Source organism: Tachypleus tridentatus, chromosome 9 (genome assembly GCF_004210375.1).
Source record: "Tachypleus tridentatus isolate NWPU-2018 chromosome 9, ASM421037v1, whole genome shotgun sequence".
NCBI lineage: Eukaryota > Metazoa > Arthropoda > Merostomata > Xiphosura > Limulidae > Tachypleus > Tachypleus tridentatus.
Genome location: NC_134833.1, coordinates 122,992,597 through 123,013,691, shown reverse-complemented (window position 1 = coordinate 123,013,691; position 21,095 = coordinate 122,992,597).

Sequence of the window (21,095 nt, the reverse complement as noted above, 5' to 3'; positions counted from 1 at the left end):
TTGGCGATAAATTTAAAAAATAAATGGACAGCACACAATCCATTCGTTTTAAAAGAATATATACTCAAATCAAATCTATGTACCAAAATTCTTTACTATATAGGAAATTACATTTTTTATCTAAAACTTTAAATAATTATCTTTTCTTGCCAAAAGTCCAATGAGGCTGATTCAATTACTTTAGAATCGATTTAAAAGAGACGAATTATATTTCTCTACTCTTATCACAATAGTACCAGTGAATAATTTACTTACATTACTCTGTGAACCTATCACAGTTCTATCCTGAACTCCTTTTCGCCAATGTCCCCACATACCAATTCAATTGCTTTAGTAAACCTTTTTTACAAGACAAATTATTCTCTTTATCTCTATTAAACTGTGAATCTCGCTTTGAAATATCTCCCATTACGGCTAATCACTCACACACTGGCTGAATTCACGTTTTATTTCGATAACTAATTTTCTGGCTGAACTGCTCTTGACTTTCGCTCACGTACTTGTCTATGTTTATATTTTTTTTCACTGAGGTCTCATACTTTTTAAAACTGTTCGGGTGACGCTACAATGTTATAATACTCAGTTAAAGAAACGAAAAAAATTCTGAAAATTCTGAATAACATGACGTCAAAAATATTAATATAACCTAAACAGAAATTCAATTGCAAATATGCAAACACAAACATATGACTCGCACAGGGTTATTTAATCAAACTTGGTACAGCTATCACTTTTAAAATAATTTTTGCACCTGTCGTAAATCAAATCAGTATTGACAGGATATCTCTAGGTCGTAAACACGTTTTATAATTTTACACACATTAAGTAAATACTGCAACCTTTGTGCATAAGTCTCAAGCTAACATGCATATGTTTCTATAGGCATCTTTTGGACAGTTCAAACAGGCAATCTAGAAACCTGACGGCTGATTGTGTGTAAAACATTGGATGAAGTATTTAACTCCCGGGCTTGTGAGATATAATGGACTTTGATCAGAGTATTTAAATAGGATGGATGTTTAAAAGGTTCTTACTTTCATGTAGATATTTTCTTTCACTACCAGTGTTCAAGTGTGTTCCAGTTATTTTTCACCTAATAATCCTGAATGCAGGAATTTTTTACTTTTGCGCTGGATAATAGGGGACTTAGATAGCACGTATCCGTGGCAACCACATGTTATCGACATCCTCTAATCGATCTCTATTGTTAAATCTGTATGTACGTATGTGTGAAAAGTTTGATAATCTTAGATGGACAACAAAGACTCACCTTAAACTAGAAGAAAAGATGAATATGTCTCTGCATGTTAAAGATTGCGAAGGGGAAAAAATATTTCTACATGTTAAAGATTGGGACTTGAAAGGTGTTTCTGTTTCCCATACTTGAACATATTATTTTAAGGCAGCACTATTGATTGTTAGGAAAACAATAGTTTTACAAAATTCAGATCGTTAAAACGTCTTTGAATATAAGTCAGGCTTATAATGCAATTCAAATGTTTTATTACTGAAGCTACACCCTACTTTGGCTAAAGCGCCAAATCTAGTAATATCACTGATTTATAGACGTCTTTACTTCCATCGAGACATTTATTGACACGTTTATTGATATTTTAACTTCTCCTCGTCGTCGTGAAAATGTCAGAGTTTAAATACAAAATCTTCAAACGCAGCTTATGAGGTTTTCAAGATAATTGCAAAGAATACAGTTCAGTTGACGGCCAGTAAATCTTGTCTTTAAGGTATAGCAGCTTATGAGTGAAACCACTGATCTCGATGTTTTTTTAATAGTTCCCTGACTGTTTAGACGAAAAGTCATTTGCTTTAAAAAACACTGCATCCACATGTTTACATACAAACACACATGCGTGCAGTTATTCACTCTTTCCGTCACAATATTGAAACTAAAGTTTAGGGTAACAATAACAAAATTTATTACAAAATTGTACAAAAACAAGACTGACTTAACTGATTGAAATGAACAGTTTTATTACTTTTGTGTCTCGTGAAGAAAATATATTCCTTACAGACTTTCAGACCTCCCAGTGGCACAGCGTTATGTCTGGGGACTTACAACGCTAGAATCCGGGTTTTGATACTAGTGGTGGGCAGAGCACAAAAAGCTCATTGTGCTGCTTTGTGCTTAAATTCAAACAAACACTTAGAGAAGTCATGAAGAAAAGCAAATTGTCACTTAGACTAGTTTCAAAGTTCAAAATATTCACCTTTTCATCTAAAACTCTGTGATGTTCGAAGAGAGATTTGAGGGCCTTGAGAACCATAACTTCAGATGAAATCCCTGCAGAGGACTGGGCTTGTCTTTTCACCACAGTCATTCTTAGTGAACGTTCATGCTGGGAAACCAGGCACTCTAAGTGTTCCAGTAACAGCTGTAAGAGAGACATTTGTTGTTGTTTTTTTTTACTAGATTGGATAATTCAAATCTAATGAGCAGACACTGTAAGTACTTTATTAATAACTGTGGGTGAGATTACGAAAAAAGAAAACAGTATTATTATTGAAGAATGGATATTTCTACACTCTAAAAATACATTCTAGAGGAACAGACATTAAAACTGTTCCAGAACCAGCAGTTTTGTATGATTCTCAACGTTTCAAATCCACTGACATTTATGTTGGAAAACGAAATATTCCAAGTATTGGACCAGCGGCTGTTGAAGGAAAAGAATTGGCATAAAACTGGATGTCCACAGTTTAAGTTTCTTTATACAGGAATAAAAAACAAAAAAACAACGAATATTAAAAAAGAAGGCTAACAAGAACATAAAGTCACATAAACAAATTTTTCTCGTTAGTGTCAATTGATTAAAGTAGGGCCGGCATGGCCAGGTGGGTTACGGCGTTGGACTCTGTAATCCGAGGGTCGCGGACTCGAATCCCGGTCGCACCAAACATGCTCGCTCTTTCAGCCGTGGGGCGTTATAATGTACGGTCAATCCCACTATTCGTTGGTAAAAGAGTAGCCCAAGAGTTGGCGGTGGGTGGTGATGACTAGCTGTTTTCTCTCTAGTCTTACACTGCTAAATTAGGGACGGCTAGCTCAGATAGCCCTCGAGTAGCTTTGCGCACAATTCCAAAACAAAAAAACATGATTAGAGAGACAGTGTTCCTTATTGTTATGCTCCATAGACAAAATACTTTATCTTAGTTATTCCAATGAGTGACAAAGTTGTTAGTTACATTTTTAAGTTCCTTTGATATAGGAGAAGAATCTGTCTCCAAGTTTTACTGTATTATAGAGAAGAGAAATAAAACAGGGTGACAAACAGATTAGGTCGGGCACTACGTAATTATTATAGTATATAAAAGACAATGGATGCAACGCTATCAAAAACCCACTTTCGTAAGTCGCGATAATAAGAGTGGACAGTTAGGATCTTGAGAATAGATCCAATAAATTGCTGGAGTTAAAGTAATCATTAGTTTGATGAAAAATAAGAATAGAGACGCGCCCGGGGCGCTACATAATTGATAAAAAAAAGAAAAAGAAATGAGGACAAGAAATCTGTTTTGATGCTATGGAAGATGGAGGAATGATGGATAAAATAACAACTACTAATAATAATTTTTCAGGCTTGGTTTACAATTAAAAATTGCCAACACTAAAATACTGGCTTACTTGATGTATATTTTAAAAAAGCGGATTTCACGCTTTTCGTTACCACTACAACAACGTCATCTTCAATGCTGAATATTCAGTGTTGGCCTTATAAATCATAATCATTTACTTTAGAAACAGAATTTCAGCTTAATTTGTGGAGTTATTTACTGTACTGTCGTTAAAGTAATTTAATAATATTCTCAACAACAATGAATTTTATCTTCCGTCTTAATTAATCGAACATAGCTATAAACATTGACGTTCGCTCATAGTTTTAACATACGAGGCACGGGCACATGGTTGATACTTAACATGGAATATTTATTTTGAACGACAGATTATAATATTTAAGATAGGAGAACAGAATTCTTAAATGCCATCAAACTTTGTAGTAAATTTATGTCATTACCTATTTAAAAGGCCCGGCATGGCCAAGTGGGTTAAGGCGTTCGACTCGTAATCTGAAGGTCGCGGGTTCGAATCCCGGTCGCACCAAACATGCTCGCCCTGTCAGCCGTGGGGGCGTTATAATGTAACGGTCAATCCCACTATTTGTTGATAAAAGAGTAGCCCAAGAGTTGGCAGTGGGTGGTGATGTCTAGCTGCTTTCCCTCTTGTCTTACACTACTAAATTAGGGACGGCTAGCATAGATAGTCCTCGTGTAGCTTTGCGTGAAATTCAAAAACTAATAGAAACACCTACTTAAAATACATCAATACAATGTTTGATTCATAATGTTAGAAAAACACGTAAGTTGAAGAAGCCTCCATAGAAATGAATTAAAACCCTATAACCCGAGCGCTTTCGAAAAATGGGCCTTTCTTCTTTAGGGGCAAACTGAAAAAGAAAAATCATTGTTTGATTAATCCTTGCAAACACAAATCAATAAACGTAATGAATTTCTTAATCTCATCGAATCCAAATTCTTAAAAATTGAATTAAGATAGTTTATTTTATTAGTTAAGTTAATAAGAAAATACAACTTTTTACGGTTTATGGGACTCATCTTGGGACAAAACTGTCACTAGTCAGTATTTGATATATGGCCTCTGCGTACATCCCTGATGGCTAGTACACTACGTGACATGCTCTCCTTCTGGGATGTCAAAGTATAGATAGAAACACCTCGCTGTGCAGCAAGGACAGCTTGACAAAGGTCATGCATGTTCTTAGGCTGATCAAGCATCCTGTTGATAAAACGAGTGACCTTTGCTCAGAGGTTCTCTACTGGGTTATTATTTGATGATTCTAATTGCCATTTCTGTGTGTACCACATCCTGTTTCAAGAGAAAATTCTGGATCATTCGGACTCTGTGTGGTCTGGCATTGTCATTTTGGGAAACATGAAAGGCCTTTCTGGTAAATGAAAGCAAGTTTTCCTTTAATATTTGCCTGAACTGTTGTTGATTAAGGTTTCCATCAATGACACAAATGTCACTCTTACCCATAAAATGTCTCACCACGATCTTCAGCTTGTGCCTGGATGAGATCATTGTTGTAGGCTTCTGAACTCGGCCTCACACTTTGACACGGCTATCATGGCGAAATACTTGGAATCTGGCTTCATCACTGAACACCATATATTGCCCTGTTCATATTAGGTTTTCTCTGGTCCATCAAACGTTGCACTGGCTATGGTCTTGGGTCAATATGGGTTTTACTAAGTGGCGTCTTGAGCGATAACCAACTTTAACAGTCGTGAAATGATTTGATACGGCACGTGAGTGAGTTCAGCTGAAAAATTATTGGTAGATTTTGTGCAGTCATTTCTGCATAGCCAGAACAGTTGGCGATCATCTCTACGTTCTTTCCTTTTGGGAAAATTTTTTCGATCACATTATTTCTTTTCATATTCTTAGAGACGGTATCTTGGCCTATGCTTAACTGTAAAGCAAATTGACGTCTAGTGAGATTCAAACTCGGGCAGCTTTATAATATCAAAGAAAGTTTTTAATTTGTTATCTACATGTCTACAAAAGTAAAATTTGTATATTTACAGGGGTTAATATTTGATAGGGAATAACTGTTGGTAGAAAATCCAATCTTTTTTCTTTTAAAAGAGGTGTATTTCTCAACAATGATGTATATCACTGTCCACTGGTAAATTCCAGCCATACACGTTCTTCGTGGGCTTTCAGATGACGCAAATTCAAACGAATGAATGTGTAATATACGTGGTATAATCAAATGTATTGTACCCATTGTGTGAGGTGACGCTACATAATAATAGTGATAGCTTCTTTGATTTGCTATATTTCTCTGGTTCATCATTGTAGCCAACTCTGAATTGTATACAAAAAAAGTTCTGTAGACAATAGTTCGTCAGCTGGATACTGAAGTCTACCACTCGATCATTGAACTACGTGGTAATGTCGTAAGAAACATCAAATTACTAAACAATTAAGTACATGCCTTGGCACTTTCTCTAAGATTACAAAAAGAAACAATGCAATAAGAAGGTCTACCAAAGAAATAGGTCGCTTATGGAAAGTAGGCACAGCATGGCCAGATGGTTAAGGCACTCGACTCGTAATCTGAGGGTCGTGGGTTCGAATCCTTGTCACATCAAACATGCTCGCCCTTTCAGTCGTGGGGCGTTATAATGTAACGGCCAATTCCGCTATTCGTTGGTAAAAGAATAGCCCAAGTATTGGCGGTGGGTGGTGATGACTAGCTGCCTTCTCTCTAGTCTTACACTGCAAAATTAGGGATTACAAATAATTTGATATATGTTAACTAGATAGTCACATACATTTACAATAAATCTTAATAAATGTTAACAATTCCGTTTTCCTATCTTAAATATTAGAATTTGTGGTGTAAAATAGATATTCTATATGAAATGACAAACGTGTATATAATAATGTTGCAGGGAAGTTCCTAACTTGCGTATCCAGACGTCTACAAAGATTCACACTCAGAGAGCTATATAATATTGTAAGACACTTCTAAGTTGCGTACCAAGGCAGCTACAGAATATTTATATTAAAATTGCTGTATAATGTTTATGACAGGTTTTAATTTCGTTGTAAGATTCACCTAAGACTCATCGTGTTTCAAGGGAAATCGGATTCACATCAATAACGCTTAGTTTTACATTGTCTAAGAAATTTATTATGTTTTTCTTTTGCGTTTAAGCACAAAGCTACACAATGGATTTATTTGCACTATTTATAGTACAGGTATCGAACTTTCAAGTTTACGGTTTAGATGCTGAAGGGCACATATAACAAATCAAATTAGATACATTTTCAGCAAGTAAAGTTCATTATAAGAAGTGATTTGTGAGAGCAGGCTTCACATCTATTACCATTTCACAGCCTTATAGATCCACTTTAGATTCAGGCAGGACCTTAAGAATTAGGTAAACTTTAGTTCAAGAATTTGAACAAGTTTCAAAGTAGTGCACCATTTTGATCCTGAACGTTTGTTTATTTTGTTTTTGTTTTTTTTTAATTTCGCGCAAAGCTACTCGAGGGCTATTTGCGCTAGCCGTCCCTAATTTAGCAGTGTAAGACAAGAGGGAAGGCAGCTGGGCATCACCATCTACCGCCAACTCTTGAGCTACTCTTTTGCCAACGAATAGTGGGATTGATCCTCACATTATAACGCCGTTGGGATGGCGAGCATGTTTGGTGCGACCGGGATTCGAACCCGCGACCCTCGGATTACGAGTCGAACGCCTTAACACGCTTGGCCATGCCGGGCCTGATCCTGAACAACATACATACTCAATTGAGTCTCTAAGAACTGAGTAATAATAAAATTAAGATCTTCAAAGTTCTAAGAACTGAATGGGATCAAAATTACAGAGGTTAAGATTTAACTAAGATTAATTATTGTGATGTTTCAATTTAAATGAGATATAATCTTATCACAATATGGGAATTACGTGAGATTAAGTTCCTTCTTATGTAACCTGATTTTGATTCTGTCTCGTAGAAATGTGATTTAACCTCGAGTCGTTAAGACTAAAGAGATAATTAGCTACATAACTTTTGGGTCAGTTTCCCCAGTGCTTCAGCAATAACCTTTAAGGGCTTACGCACTAAAAATTGGATTTAGATATAAATAATGGGCACAGGACACATGGACCATTCTATAGTTTTACATTTAAACACACAGACACGCAAAGTTTCGGATAGACAGAATATTCAATTTTTCGACACTGTAGTCCAGATCTAAATCTGTTTCACACTAGTACAAGAAAGATTCAGATCTTAGTTATATAAAAATTAAACGAATTTTAAAAATAATATTTTAATCTAGTGACTTACATTAAATTTAATCTCGAAGCTCTAGAGCTTCTAGTGAAGTTAAAATTCACAACTTTTGGCTCAGACAGAAAATTAAATTCTCGATATTAAAATTATCAATGGTCTCCCATTAAAACTATGCTCCCTGGGGCTGAGCTCCTACCTAAATATGCCACTGATCCAAGGAGTGTTAAATCTTGCAGCAGTAGGTTTTTCCTATGATATTCCAAAACATGAAGGATTGACAAAAAAAGTTATCTTTGAAGAAGAAACCCAACGACTCTAGTACTTTAGAAACATTATCTGATGAAGGAAAGACCTCTTTCTGAAAGCTTTCGAATTACTAGGTTTCTTTTATGAGCATTAGGGTAGAAGTGAAGTTTAGTCTTTCAGCATTAGGGTCCAATTAAAGTTTACCTTTATGCATGGTTCGGCTCCAGAATCTAAAGTCGAGGCCTAACCCTTTCATTAATTTGCACATCGTGGATTCTACTTATTGCACTTGTATCACAAATCTTCACGACTTACCTTCGTGTTGTTCCTTTCAGCCTTGAGTTCTCGTATCTCTTCGTCCCGTTCTGTAAGTTGTTCTTTTGCTTGGTTTAATTCTTTTGTCAAAGAGGTGAATTCCTATGATATATATATCATAATATCCGCTAAAAAACATATACTTTTTTTAAAGAGATGTTCAATAATTTAAAAGATTGATAAATTAACCAGTTATTGTTTAATACTAGCGCAATGACTGTTTTAAGAACTACCATATACACATTCATAAACGGTTATTATTCTTGTTCGATAGGCTCCTAATGGCAAAGTGGCATGTCGACGGACTTACAGAGCTATAAGCCAGGTTTCAATACCCGTAGTGGATAAAGCACAGAGAGTCCATTGTGTATCTTTGTGCTTAGTCACAAACATTAACCCGTTTGATAGAACAATTTTCTACGAATATATGTTTAGTTTATTTTAAAACAAATTATATAAACGAAGTAAATAGTTACGTATCTAAGTAATAAATACTTACTTTGCAGAACTACAAGTGCGTATTTCAATATTAAATAATATTATATTTGAGTAACCAACATCACTAATAGCTTCACTACATTTTTCTACATGCTACAGTGGCACAGCTGGTATTAAGGTAAGGTCAGTTCCAAACATTGATTACCTTCCACATACGTCACTATCCAGGAGGTAAAAATATATGCCAGGTTTACTGGCAATCAGTCTAATGGTGCGTCACTTATAAGTTCACAAATACATAAAAATATGTCGGAAAATAGTTTAGATTGTTTGTTTGTTTGTTTTAAATTTTGCGCAAAGCTACACAAGGGCAATCCACACTAGCCACCCCTAATTTAGCAGTGTAAGACGACAGGGAAGGCAGCTAGTCATCATCACCTACAGCAAACTTTTGGGCTACGCTTTTACCAACGAATAATGGGATTGACCGTCACATTATAACGCACCCACGGCCGGAAGGGCGAGCATACTTGGTGCGACGGGGATACAAATCCGCGACCCTCAGATTATGAGTCGAGCGCTCTAACTATCTGGCCATGTCGGGCCATATGGTTTAGATAATACACCTAAACAATAAGTCAGGCATCTTACAATGCCGTTTATTTGCGTGATAAATTGACTTTAAAACACAGCTTACGCAAAAACAGGCGCCTTCTGACCCTTCATTGTTCCACAGTTGTATAAATTTGTTAAAAATTGCTGAAGACGTTTCAATGACTGATTTAAACTTGCAAAACAACAAAATAGTTAATTTATAAAATCACCTTAAAACAATAACATTTTTAAAATATCACATAAATACAACGATTTTAAGGTAACTTAAAGTTTCAGAATGAAATAGTAAAAAAAGTTTAAAAATAAATAAAGAAACACATATACACACTGTTGGCCAAAATCTTAAGGCCAATGAACAAAAAGAAAAATATGGATCTTGCGTTGTTAGACTCAACCACTTACTTGAGTAGATTTTTGAAAGATGAAAATAAGGAAAAGGAAAAAAAAAAAAAACTTTTAGCATTTAATAGGAAAAATGTGAAAACTATGAAATTAGCCTAAATACTAGCTGGTCAAAAGTTTAAGACCATACTGAAACGTAGCGTTAATTGGTAAACATGTAACGAAATTTAGTCATTTGTGTTCAAACATTAGCGTTGTCATCATCTCCCACCGACATCTTCTATGTTACATTGGGTAAAAACATGGCAAAGGCTAAAAAGTTGACAGAGTTTGAACGTGACAGAATTATCGAGCTACAAAAATAAGGTCTCTCACAACGTGCCATCGCTGGTGAAATTGGTTGTAGTAAAACTGATGCTGCAAAGTTCTTAAACGATCTTGAGGGATGCGGAACGAAAATTTCAAGTGGTCCGCCCAAGAAAATTTCGCCGGCGTTGAGCATGAAGATTCGAAGTGTTGTCCGACAAGACACCAGCCGATCGTCGAACCAGATTAAAGCTCTTACGGACGCAGAATGTAGCTTAATAACAATAAGACGGCATCTACGAGAGAAAGGCTTTAAAAACCGTAAACATCTTCAAAGGCCACGCCTCCTTCCACACCACGAAACAGCTCCATTAAATTTTGTTGAGAAACACCAAACATGGGACGTAGAAAAGTGGACGAAGGTTTATTCCCTAGTGAGAAACAATTTAACCTGGATGGTCCACATGGCATCCAACGTTACTGGCACGATAAGGATATCCCACCGGAGACATTTTCTACATCACACAGTGGAGGAGGTACCATTATGATCTTGGGTGCTTTCTCCTTCCATGGAACAATGGAGCTTCAGGTTATCCAGAGGCGTCAAACAGCAGCTGGTTACATTGGAATGTTGTAAAAAGCATCCTTATTGACTGAAAGCCCTCGCTTGTGTGGAAATCACTGGATCTTTCAGCAGGACAATGCTGCAATTTACAATGCCCGCAGAACAAAGGACTTTTTCATGGCGAATAACGTGACTCCTTTGAACCATCCAGCGTGTTCGCCCGAACTGAACCCCATTGAAAATGTTTGAGGGCGGATTACGAGTCAAAAGTTTTAACCTACCTGGCCATGCCGGGCCAGGATGAAATATAAAATTCAAATAAACTAGCACAACGTAAATATCTGTATTGAGGTACATTTTGTATATTTATATATTAAACTAATTGTAATTCACGTTTTTGTGTCAATTCTGAAGAAGTTTAAAAGTATGTATGTCTGCAATTTCGGTTCACGTTTCTAAAAACGTAAAGTCTCTGTTTCTGGCATGTTACTTAACAACAGAAGTTTAAAACTAAAGTTAGAGAACATGTATGCGTTAGTTGGGTTTTTCTAAAAAACTAAAAGAAATAAAAATATAGAGAACCAACTGAATGTCCATTACATGACGAAAAGTAATGATTCATTGTTGTTGTTTTCAAAACTATATATATATATATATGTTTTATGAACATGTTTTCCAGAAATTATTTATAATCTAGCAATAATATATATATGGAGAATGACTATCTTAATCATAGTATTTCAGAAAAACAACATTTTTATTTGGTGATCTCGTTTAAGTATTGCTCCATTATCATTTTAATTTTTGCATCTTTAAAGTTATGTTCAAATGGTGTTGCTTCCAGCCTGCGGTGTTAAAACGCAAGAATGCGGGTTTCGATGCTCGTAGTGGGCACAGTAAAGGATCCGGCATGGTCAGGTGGCTAGGGCGCTTGACTTCCTATATTTGCGTGTCGCGGTTAGAGTCCTCGTCCCACCAATCATGCTCACCGTTTAAATCGTGGGGCATTATAATACTACGTTCAACCCCACTATTAATATTGTACCACTAACCAAAATAATCACAATAACAGAACTCAAACAAGTAGTAAAATAAATCACCAGGAAATGACGGCATATAAACAATTCTCATCAAAAAAGGCACTCCGAAAATATTTGACAATCTATTAGCAATCTTTAATGTAGTCCAGTTTCTTGCAAGCAAGCAAATATACTAATGTTCCATAAAGAAGGAAAGCCAGTCAATGAACCAAACAGTCATCGACCAATCAGTCTGACTAATTGTGTAAGCAAAATTCTTGAATGAATAATAAGTAATAGACTCTCTACATTTTTGAAGATAACAAATTATCTAAGGAACAAAACGAATTCAGAAAAATTAGACAAACAACAGATCATTTAGTTAGGTTAACTGAAACAGTAATAGATAGCTTTAATAAAAGAGAATGTACTGTCTCTTGCTCCTCGACATTGAGAAGGCATTCGATACTGTACGGTATAATGATCTCCCATTCCGTATAAATGAAATAGGACTATCACGTGGAATTATTCGCTGTCTCGCTAACCTTTTAGAAAACAGACAATGTAGAGTAAATGTAAAGGGCACTTTCTCAGGGTTCTTTACTCCAGAATCCGGCCGTCCTCAAGGAGGGGTGGTTAGCCCTATTCTCTTCATCATGTATGTGAACAATATGCCACTTAAAGCTCCAGATCATGGATACTCATCGCAGTTCGCTGATGATGTAGGAGTCTGGAAAAGTGCCTCAACATCAGCAATAGCAGCCATAAATATACAATCGCATTTAAACAGAATATGTGATTACTGTCAAAAATGTAGAATAAAAAAAAATACTGCAAAAACCCAACTAGTGATATTTACAAAGTTAACGAAACACCAAAAAGCACAACCACAGATTCACATGAATGGAACACTTCCGCAGACTGCTACATCAGCAAAATTTCTAGGACTAACGTATGATTCTAAACTTACATGGACAAATCATCTAAATAATGTGAAAACTAAAGTTTGGAGAAGAACAAACTATGCTAGTAGTCTAACTGGTAAAAACAGTGGCGCAACACTTGAAAACATCCTAAAAATATACAAAACATATATAAGACCTGTATTAGACTACGCAGTTCCAGCATATATGTTTGTATGTATGTATGTTTTTCTTATAGCAAAGCCACAAAGGGCTATCTGCTCAGCCCACCGAGGGGAATCGAACCCCTGATTTGAGCGTTGTGAATCCGGAGACATACCGCTATACTAGCGGGGGTCCTCCAGCATAGATTAATGTAAGTAAAGAACAATTAAAAAACCAAACTGCAATCATTACAAAATACACTACATACGACAGAATATAAAGTACCTAGAATCACTTCTTCAAAGTTTATGCATAAATATTAAAACACACCAACAACAGCAGATAGACTTCTACATAGTACAATAAAATATTTTGATGAAACGTGGAGAAAAAGTGAACTACTATGCGAACTCGGCAGGTACTGTATATATGATGAAGATGAACCTAAACACTTATATATTGGATCATTAAGAAAAAAGTATTAAACAATTAAAAAATAAAAAGTAATATATATATATTAATAATAATAATTAAGAAATAAAATAAAAACAGGCCACCTATGAGCTAGACTTTAGTGAGAAACTGCTGGTGAAAGATACATGGACATTGCCCTGATGAGAGCCTGAGAAAATGCGGGTTACTCTGGCCCTCATGAAGTAATTATTAATATACTAAACAGTTCACACCAACAAAGAAAAGGAAGAAGGAAGAGGTCAAGTGCAACTGACCCTCCTTGTATACACATATATACCCAAACAATGAGTGAGATAGACCTGGTGATGCCAGTTAAACCTAGTGGAACGTTGTCAACAAAATAAACAAAAGTTTTACAGCAGTTAAAGAAAAGATGCGTGAATTACTGGCCTTTAAAAATTATTGTTCATCAACTAAAACATTTTATTTTTATTTTAACTTCGCACCACCTTGTCTTGTCTCTTTAATTCCATCTATAATAAACCGCTACATCTTTCCTTCTACATACAGGTCCTGGAATGTGTGATTGTTACGTGTGCTAGTTTTATCCATAAAATTACCACTCATTATCAGTTCAATGCATGCATTAGGCGTGTTTGAATTAACTTCTTTTCAAACTTTAACAATCTGCATAAAATAATGGTGCGACTCAATCAATAAAAGCAGCGTGGTTAGATCTACGGAGTTAACAACTAATACTATAAATGTTTATATTTTTATTAATAGCGTACTGTCTTTGTATAAAGAAATTTTCCGCATTTCTTAATCAACAGCTTTGGTTTAAAACATCGTTGGACCAAGCAAGACATATTCTTATTTCCATATATTGTATTTTCGTTCGCAAAAAGTCTTATCAAATAAAAGTCTCAACTTGATTTCTTGGAACTATAAAGATCTTTATTGTGGTGTACTGTTTAGGCACGTTTATAGAGCAACAAATAAGATATTTGTAATCACCAATACCTGAAAAAAAAACATATATTACAGTAAGAATTCGATTATACACGCACAAACTTATCAATAGTTTTGAAGAAATAAATATATTTTTGAAATTATATTAATTCGATACATACTGAGTTGGCAATCTAGTGTTTCAGAGGTAAGCCTATGGGCTCATAATGTAAAAATCTGGTTTTGATACCGTAAAAGACTGTTTAGTGTAAGGGTTTGATTAAGTTTTTTAAAGGTTTAATATTTAATGATTATTTAATTTTCATAACAAGAGTGTTGAAGTTAATTATTTTAAAAGCGATAATTATAACAAATTTCTTTATATAACTCGGTCAGAGCGTACATTGTGTCAGTAATCCAATTGTTGTAGTACTGTTGACATCAGGTAATTCTAGCCTACTGTATTTTTCTCGCTGCCTTAAGTGAATATTTGTTACATCATAACGTCTTGTAGTTTGTAGAAAGTTGGAAGTCTCGGCTAGTAAAGAATATATAAATATATTTTGGGGAAAATGAATAAAGTTTAATGAAGTTAAATAAGCAAAATCACAAAGAAGAACTGCGTTAAAAAAAGCAAATCCAAACCTTGACTAATTATATTAGTTTTTTATAACTTAAAAACAAGCTGAAACAAAAATAAATTAAACAAAAAACGCTGCACTGATTGAACAGATATCAGGGTACAGTAATTAATAATTTAATCAAAGCTTATAATAAATTTTATTCTAAACAAAATTCTTATGTAGATTTACAATTTCTTTATGCTATTCCAAAACTACATAAATATTCAATTAAATTTAGATTCATTTCTAATTCAATAATAATAATTATCAAACAACTGGCTATATTATTAAGTAAATTATTTGATAAAATAAATAAAATGTTAGGGTTACGAATAAAAAACATACTTTTTGGATAATAAAAAATAATTAAGCTATTTTAAAATATTAATTGTTGTTGTTTTGAATTAAGCACAAAACTATAACAATGGGCTATCTGGGCTTTGCCCACCACGGGTATTGAAACCCGGTTTTTCTTACAGCAAAGCCACATCAGGCTATCTACTGAGCTTACCGAGGGGGATATAATCCCTGATTTTAGTGTTGTAAATCCGTAGACTTACCGCTGTACTAGCAGGGTGCAATAGTAAAGATATAAATTTGCTACTCAATTAGAATAGTTAGCTCACATTTGAACTTCTATTACTTGTTTAAAAACCTGTTTATTGAAAAATATATAATTATTATAAATACAGAAACTTAATACATATTTTATGATTTTTGGAGCTGAATTGTCTTTTTACAGTTCTATTAAAGGATAACAGAACTGTTCTATTAATAAATTTAAAACAAATATTAAATCTTTTAATGGAATAGCGGTGTACAATGTGGTAAAATCAAGTATTTTAAGCTCGGGCTTCTTCGCCGACTCGGTGAGGGATTGGGGCCTTCTAGGGGCTCAAAACACCTTGCCATTACAGGAGGAGGTTGGGGCCTCTAAGGGGGCTCAGGCCCACTTGTTAGTTCAAAAGGAGGTTGGGGCCTCTGAGGAAGCTCAGTTCTAGAGAAGGTTCGGGCATCCTTGCCAGTTCTAGGAGAAATTTGGATTTCTGAGGAGGCTAGCCTCCTTGTTGGTTAGGCTAACATAATATAATATCTGAGCCACTCAGATAAACCTATGCCTAAGCAGTGTAGTCTGAAGAGGGTGCACGACCTTTTACTGCCGGATGTAACACAGAAGCAGCAGCAGAAGTAAATCGATCCCTTCTGAGGCTTTGATGGGTCTATCCTGCATTACACTTAACATCCAGGAATGTGTAGTCGCGCAAAACAGTTCCATGCATTCCTTCTTTTCAACCGATTTTAGGTTGATGTAATATTCCTGCAGGAATCACTTTTCCTTCAACAATCGTTTTTCTGTCAAAACATTTTGGTCTTTTTGTTCGACTCATGCGCAAGGGGTGAAAATTTTCTTCAACCCCAACTTCTTAGGAGTATTCTCGCATCACGTAGTGATGCTAAAGGACGGGTTGTAGACGTTGATGTCATAACTCAAGGTTATAAGATACGACTTGTTAATGTCTATGTGCCTGTTCGAGGGAAGGAATTAAGGATGTTCTTTTCTTCCTTGGACATGCTCTTAATAACACAGGCTGATATTGTCGTTGGTGGGGACTTCAACTCTGCGCTCGATCCCACCTCGCTAAGTATGGGGGAGATTCCCCTTTATGTTGATCAGAATACGCAGCCTCTGCGCTCTGTGTTGTCATACTTTGGCTTCCACAATGTCTGGCATACACTTTATGGAACTGCTGGATGGGTTAATTACTCTAATCTGTAATGATCCCGCCCAGTCCGAAGTTCTTTCCTCGTGGTGTCCCGTATCATTCCTGAATGTGGATACAAAGATCATGTATAAAGTCCTGTGTGCGTGTTTGAGTGCTACTATGCCCAATCTTGTCCTCAACATTCAGACGTTTAGTGGACAGGGTAGAAGTATCCAGCAAAACTTGATGCTTCTAGGTGACCTGTTCCATTACATCATGGATAGGAACATCCCTATAGTATTTGTGTTGCTTGATCAGAATAAGGCCTTTGATTGAGTCCACCACAAGGTTTTTGTGGTACGTTCTGGAGAGTTATAGTTTTCCTCCAGTTTTGTGTTATGTACAAACCTTCTTCACGTCTTCTTTAAGCGGGATCTGAGTGAATGGATACTTGATGGCTCCATTTAACATTTGTCAAGGTGTTCGTCAAGGATGTTCATTGTCGTCATCTTTGTATAAGTTAGTGACAGAGTCCTGCTTTCCTATCTGTACCACTTGGTTTCGGTGCGTGGTATTTCGTTGCTGGGAAGGATGTCAGTCAAATATGCCATCCATGCGGATGACGTGATTTTTTTTATTGCCAACCAAACATATTTATATTTAGCCCAGGTGATTATCAACAAGTACTCTCATGCCAGTGCAGCCCAGCTTAACTACACCAAGTCTAGGGCTAGGTGGTTGGGCAAATGGGCTTTATCTGCAGACACTCCACGTGGTTTGGCATAGACTTCCTCTGTGGTTAAATGTTTTGGGATTCACTTCCTTGTGGAACGCGATGCTGCCTGGGAGGAGGTGATGCAGTGTGTCAGTTCGGCAGTTCAAGATTATCGCTACAGCCCTGCTAACTTGTTTGTCAGGGCAGAAGGGATCTAGAGGAGGATACTTCCCTAGATGTGGCATCTTGGGGCAGTTCTTCCTTTGAAGAACCTCAATGCATAAGCTGTCGAGGGGCAGGTCTGCATCTTCCTGTGGAGTGGTAAGACCGAGGGTGTGTCTCGATTGTCTTTAATAAAGTCACCCCACAAGGAAGGGCTGGGCATCCTATGCATCCGGATCAAGTGTCTGTCCCTTTTCTTGTCTACAACTGTCTGCTCTCTGTCTTGGGAGAACCATCCCTGTAGCCAACTTGCACGTTTCTTCCTTGGCACAGGACTCAAGCAGTTTAGTGTTTCACCAAGCCTGAGTGAACCAATGTGTTTTAAACCTCTTAAATGGTATACTGACGCTGTTGCGGCGATTAGACGTTGTCGAGTTGAGTCACGTGATTTTTCGTTGACTACAGACTCCAGTTCTCCCTACCGTCTGCTTGCCCTGGAATGTACTTATAGGATAGAGCAGCACCATCCTACTCTTCCGTGGAGCGTTATTTGGGGCCGGGTGAAGAAGCGACATGATGATAGTTTCAGGCTTTCAACTGGCGCGCCGTTCACAATATACTACTGGTGAGAGAACATTTGTTCTCTCAATCATCAGTACTACCGAGAAATGCTCGGGTGGAGTTTATACTGCATACTTTGGTCCTCTGCCCGATATCGGATAGGTTATGGAAATAGGTAGCTCGTCTTTACCGTGTTTCTTCGATCTCGGCTAGGACCACACTGTATCACTTGCCGGTCCCTGTTCCCAGTCACCTGGCCTGTACGTTTCATTACACCGTAACAGTATTTAAGTAAGTCATCTGGCACCCCTCCACCAATATGTTTTTGAGGGAGCTCCAGTGACGTACTTACTATAAAATACTGGTATAAGCTGTTACTCCACCTTGAGGTCCACTATCAGTTACTGGGACTGAGGGACTTTTATCATCTTTGGCGTCCGGATATCTCGCCCATATGTACGCTTGGCAGTGAAATGGCTCAGTTAATTTTTTAGATTGTACGTTAACTTATTTTATTTTATTTTTGTATTTTCACTTGTGTAATTGTATTTTGTACATGTATTTTCTTCTTTCATTTTTTATATATATCTGAATATATTTCTTGTTTCTAATTTTCAATTTGTATGTCACTGTACGTAGTTGTATATAATTACTTTTGAATTTGTATATGTCATTGTATGTTGTTGTATATATTTAATTTTTAATATGATAATAATTTTCACCTGTAAATCCAATGTTCATATTGTTATTTGTATATACTTAAGATATTTTGTATATTTTCCGTTGTACTGTTTTTGTTTCAATAAATTCAAAATTATACTAGTTTGCTTGGATAGCTGGATGGGATGCTTCGTGCTGGTATAGTTCGTTTGCTGTGCTGTCAATTAGTGCCTTTCTACCATATTGGGAGCTGGAATGCTAACTTCAAGAGATGAGTTTTCAAGTTACTTATCCCCCCAATGGTAGTACCTTATTTTCTTATTTGTATTTCAACTGATGTTTTCCTTCTTTACTTGGAGAACAGTCTCCTTTCCACAACTGTCTGCAGGCAGTGAAGGGTGATATAGATGTGGGACGCTGTGGACTTTAGCACCCACATCTCGCTCTCCTAATTTCTATATTTATTACCACTCTTCTATTTCTTATGTGAGACTAGCAAATGGAAGTTTAGACTGATAGATGGTGTGGGTCGTACTTCGTCAGTCACCTCCATAACCTATGGTACATATTATAATCCACATTATAGCTTGTACCATAAGATATTTTCAATTAGTGCAGCGTTGTTGTTTTTTAATATATTTTTGTTTCGGCTTGTGTTTAAGTTATAATAAACTAATATATTTATATATTTCATAGGTAACCATGTGAAAGCAAGTAAAGTCAGAAATAAATGTTAGTGAAAGGAAACGTAATGTCAGCCGCCATGTGAGTTATTAGCCTGAACGAGTGATTTCAATACAGTTTTACTGTAACAACAGAGATAGGGAAAACAGTTTGTTTGTCAGTTGGGTTCTAAAGTGCCTGAGCCAGCGTATCTAGCCAACAAAAGTTGTGAAGTTAGACAACGTTAAGTTAGAAGCTGTGATTATTAGTTTAGCCATTTTTACTTATTTTTTATATATTTTTTTACTTAAAGTGAGTTTCACAGTTTAACAGAGGTAAGGAGAATAATTCGTCATGTCAAAGGGTGTTCCGTGGACTTTGACGAAGATGAGACAATTATTTAAAATTGTGGATTCAACTGTGGTAATCCATGAGGTAATGTAAGTGAATTTATCGCAAATTATACAGTAAGAAACGGATTAGAGAAGATTAAGTCTTGTCTGATGGATTATAAAGTAACTGTACCAGTCTGTGTGGACTTTTGACAATAAAAGAAAATTATTTAGAGTTTTAGATACAACTGTAATATCATACCATGTAAAAAATTTCTATACATACGTTTGACTCTTTTTGAATATATAGTATTTTAAACCAAGTGGATTGTGTACTATTCGTTTATTGTTCGAATTTAATGCCAACAAGTGACGAACACCTTTTGTGAAAGAATCTCAGCTCACATGAATAAAGCCATGATAGTGGTAGTGAGTACAGCATAGATTGTGTAATCTTGTGCTTAAAAAATAAACATACTAATTGGAATCATACATGAGACGTTCGTTAGTCACAAAATAAACTTTGTAGCTAAAAACTATTGATTTATAATGTTCCTAGCTCACTGACTTGTTGAGAGAGACTGACCTATATTTGTCTGTAACAGAATTACTTCGGTACATTTCGAGTGACAACACAAAAATGTGACAGCTGTGGCAGGAGTCTTACAAAGTGGCAGGCAATAAATACTACTTCAACTTTTGTGATGATGATCTCAATGTTCCATGGCTCAGCTGTGACAGAATAACGTTAATAGATATTGACAGAGAACACTGGAGTTTGACAGTTGAAACGAAATCTTACTCAGCAGTAAACAGATGGACATCTAACGTCACTTGAAAGTCCAGTATATTTTTCAGAATGCTTTATTTTGGGGTAACTGTTGACTGCTATACAAACAAAGGAAGGAGATTTTGTTTGTTTGTTTTTTTCTACAGTTAAAGTAGAAAATTATCAGAGGTTTTTCAGAAACGCAGATTACTAGTTTTACAATTATGCGATCCAGTTATATTTTCACTCATCGTGTGTTTTTGGTATATAAGAAGTAAGCCATTTGTTTATTTTACTTTACCACAAAACCACACAATTGGCTATCTGAACTCGGTCCACTGCGGAGAATCGAGCTCTGAATTTTAGCATTAGAAGTTAGTACACTTACCACTGACCCACTGAGAGGAGAAGAACAAGTGGCTATGAAATGGGTTTATTCTGTAATTCAATAGCTACACAATCTATTCTTTACGGGAATTTTAATAGTGAGATACATTTTGGGATTTAAACACAACTTAATTCTACAACCTTAGTTTCTTAATATAACCAACATTAGAAACACGAATGTGGTTTTTAATTTATACTTATGGGATTAGTTGGTGAATAATAGAAAAATATGCCCTCAGTTTGAGACTTTGAGAACCATTTCATGTAAGACACTTGCAAGTCAAGATTACTGAAGATCAACATTCATTCGTGAAACTGAGATTCCGTGTTAATAATGTATTCCGTGGCCTGTGGTAATATTACACTCCCTGGTCTGTGACCTGTGCTAATGTCGAA